Source organism: Centruroides sculpturatus, unplaced genomic scaffold (genome assembly GCF_000671375.1).
Source record: "Centruroides sculpturatus isolate CEXI.00-Female unplaced genomic scaffold, Cexi_2.0 scaffold114, whole genome shotgun sequence".
NCBI classification, from domain to species: Eukaryota; Metazoa; Arthropoda; class Arachnida; order Scorpiones; family Buthidae; genus Centruroides; species Centruroides sculpturatus.
This window is the reverse complement of record NW_019384417.1, coordinates 332,427-336,787: the sequence shown is the minus strand read 5'-3', so window position 1 is coordinate 336,787 and position 4,361 is coordinate 332,427.

The following is a 4,361-nucleotide window of genomic DNA, read 5'->3' as shown; positions in this document are numbered from 1 at the left end:
GCGATGAAAACCAGCTTTAAGCAACGGCGTAGTCGAACGGTACACACTCGGTAAGTAATCCTATAATTTTTTGTTTATAGCATAGTTTATACAGATTATTCCCAAAAAATTATACGTATTTTGGAAATGTTGAGTCGAATTAGTCTAGAATCGGATAATTTTATAGAAGAAAACCTTTCAAACAGCTGTAGTCCGTAAAGTTCCCACCTATCGGGCTGCGATTGGCTCATGTATTTAATCATTCCTACAACGTAATTTTCGGTTAGCGTGGAACGTATCTAAGCGTTATAGGGGTGTCTACTGTATAAAGCAACTTTCTCAAGGTATTTTTTAACTCTCTATCTCCATTCCCCCCGGTGAATTTTTTTAAAAAACGTTTATAGTTTGCATTCTCATGGCGTACTCCTACTGTGTACCAAATTTCAACTTTTAACTCCTAATCGTTTTTGCTCTGGGTTTATCATTATTATTACATCAACCCATTTCGATTATATTAGATTTCCTGACAGGTGGGTCTATTTCTTTTATCTGTAGCCGAGAAAAGCACGCAAATCTATGCAGGATATTTCGATGTTATTTGACTTCTGTGGATCGGTGTTTAACTGTACATTACTTGGACTAGTGAATTTGTTTTAATCGTTTCATTATACTTCATATGTATTTGTTTTGTATTGTTGATTTTTTTTTATTTGTGTCCCTTATGCCAAAGTGGTATTTTTGATACGCTGCAACTGACTTAGTTGCAGCGTATCAAAAATGTGTAATGTTTTCGTCAGGGCTGTGGAGTCGCGTAAAAATCTACCGACTCCAACTCCGACTCCGACTCCGACTTTCCCTTACCAATCCGACTCCGACTCCGACTCCGGTTAAAACACCAAAACTCCACGACTCCGACTCCGACTCCCACTCCACTGCTCTGCCAGGGCTTTGGAGTCGCGTAAAAATCTACCGACTCCAATTTCGACTCCGACTAAAACATCAAAACTCCACGACTCCGACTCCGACTCCGACTCCACAGCCTTGGTTTTCATGTTAAAATATCAAAATAGTAGTATCCCGGGACGTCCCCTAGTGGGCGTTCTTTACAAATTCCCACGAGGTACGGTTCCTTTAACTTTTTTGTTCCTATCAATATGTTCTACGGCTCTGTTAAAGTCCCAATCGCGTCATACGGATCTATATTTCTATCTATTAAACATTCTAAAAAACTTTAAAATAGTTTAATTTGCTTATTTACCTTCGGTTGTAAATCTCGATTTTAAATGTATCCGCCATTTTTTCAACAAATTTCCCGTGAGTCAATGCGCGACGTTTACTAACATGTGAGTCACGGGATGTTGTAAACATGCGGCGAAAGGTTAATTTAGNCATTCCCCCGGTGAATTTTTTTAAAAAACGTTTATAGTTTGCATTCTCATGGCGTACTCCAACTGTGTACCAAATTTCAACTTTTAACTCCTAATCGTTTTTGCTCTGGGTTTATCATTATTATTACATCAACCCATTTCGATTATATTAGATTTCCTGACAGGTGGGTCTATTTCTTTTATCTGTAGCCGAGAAAAGCACGCAAATCTATGCAGGATATTTCGATGTTATTTGACTTCTGTGAATCGGTGTTTAACTGTACATTACTTGGACTAGTGAATTTGTTTTAATCGTTTCATTATACTTCATATGTATTTGTTTTGTATTGTTGATTTTTTTTTATTTGTGTCCCTTATGCCAAAGTGGTATTTTTGATACGCTGCAACTGACTTAGTTGCAGCGTATCAAAAATGTGTAATGTTTTCGTCAGGGCTGTGGAGTCGCGTAAAAATCTACCGACTCCAACTCCGACTCCGACTCCGACTTTCCCTTACCAATCCGACTCCGACTCCGACTCCGGTTAAAACACCAAAACTCCACGACTCCGACTCCGACTCCCACTCCACTGCTCTGCCAGGGCTTTGGAGTCGCGTAAAAATCTACCGACTCCAATTTCGACTCCGACTAAAACATCAAAACTCCACGACTCCGACTCCGACTCCGACTCCACAGCCTTGGTTTTCATGTTAAAATATCAAAATAGTAGTATCCCGGGACGTCCCCTAGTGGGCGTTCTTTACAAATTCCCACGAGGTACGGTTCCTTTAACTTTTTTGTTCCTATCAATATGTTCTACGGCTCTGTTAAAGTCCCAATCGCGTCATACGGATCTATATTTCTATCTATTAAACATTCTAAAAAACTTTAAAATAGTTTAATTTGCTTATTTACCTTCGGTTGTAAATCTCGATTTTAAATGTATCCGCCATTTTTTCAACAAATTTCCCGTGAGTCAATGCGCGACGTTTACTAACATGTGAGTCACGGGATGTTGTAAACATGCGGCGAAAGGTTAATTTAGGCATATAATAAAGCAAGGCAAGGGCATATAATAATTATTTATATCATTCCGTGGTAAAAATAATAAATTCATATCAATAATAAATCTGTATTACAAATAAAAATTAGTTATTGTTAATTTAAAATCATCGTTAGGGCGCCTCTAATACACGTTTATGGCCTCTTACCCGTCGCCGGCAGTTCTCGGCCACAGTGACACTCTGATATTCAATGTCCGGTCAATTTCAGCGCTCCGGCACTCCAACTGTTGTCGCAATCAATGTATTGTAAAGGATATTTCGTATAAATTTTTGAAAATCATCATTAAAATGTAATATAATATATTATCCTCTAGAAAATTAAAACATTTCATAGAAACGTTACAACGATAAGAAGTATTCAAAACTGATTTTCTACTTTCGGATCTACCGACGTTATCGGATAGCTTCAGTCGAGGGAAACGTCAAAAGAATTTCGTAAACATTCAAGCAAACGGAGTGAGCGGAGAGGTCTTTGCCTACGTCGCATGCCAGAAAACGAATGCGGGTTGTTCCTCTGTGAAAACGGCGAAGCAAATTGAAAATCACGTAACCGATTGATAAAATGAGTATACGACTTTGCCAGTTTGATCTTCCAAGAATCGCCATTGTCGAAAAGAAAACAATGCAACGGACGTGACGACTAGTGGTCGCTTGGTTTCCATAGTGAGAAAAGTGCCGGATTCCCTGAAGGACTTGATGTTAACACAAGTGCGACTTAAAGATTTAAACGCTCTTAGAAAAGTTCCGTGGTCATGACTGTCGAGTGCTTGTGGTGTAGTGGTTATCATGTCCGCAGAAGGTCCCAGGATCTAAACCAGTTTTATTTCTTTTGTCGCTTTGCTTGTTCGAAATTCGGCACCGCGTTATGCGACTGTGATATCGAGTCACGTTTCTATCTATCGCAGATCACGTGTTTGGATTAAAACGAAGTAGAAATTGTTTTCAATGGGAAAATAAAGTATTAAAAAGTTATTGATAAGATTATGCAGCTTGAATCAGATTAGAGAAAGAACGTAGATGCGCTGCGTGGCTGTATTTGACAAAAAACTGAAAGGTCTGCATGATTCTACGTCTATTTTTTCAGTTGTCTTCAAAGTTTTGCCAAATTAAATTATCTAGTTTTCTACTTTTTGGAAGAAATATTCCAACGCTTCTTTTATTATTCTATAACCTTATCTTCTTCTTCTGGTTCCATATTCATTTCTGAATGTAGGACTAGTATCATAACAATCTCAATTGTGCTTCACGTGTTAGTTCTTCTGCTTTCTTATTATTCCATTCACATATATTACCTAACCAACTTTTCCTTCTCCTTCCTGGGCTTTTCTTTCCACAGATTTTTCCCTCTAAAATATTTCTCAAAATTTCATATTTACTTCCTCGGATGATGTGGCCAAAATACCCCGTCTTTCTTCTTTTAACTGTATTTAAAACTTCTTTTTCTTTCCCCATTCTTTCCAAAACTTCCTCATTTGTTATTCTATCTGTCCAAGATATTTTTAAAATTCTTCTATATAACCACATTTCGAATGCTTCAAGTTTGTTTAACGTATTTTTATCTAAGGTCCACGTTTCTACTCCATAAAACAAAACTGACATCACATAGCACCTTAACATTCTAATTTTAAGATGTAAATTAAAAACATTGCATTTGAAAAATTTCTGCATTCTGATAAAAGTACCTCTCGCATTTTCTATTCTAGATTTAATTTCTTTAATGCATCTGCCATCTTCCTGTATGATAGTCCCCAAATACTTAATTGATGAAACTGTATCAATTGTCCTGTTTTGTATCTGCAACGTTACATTATCTATATTTTTCTTGCATGAAATAAGTAGCTTTGTTTTCTTATAATTCATCTGAAGTCCATATAATTTACTTATTGAATTAATCTTTTCCATTAGTATTGTCAAATCATTTATATTTTCTGCTAAAACCACTGTATCGTCAGC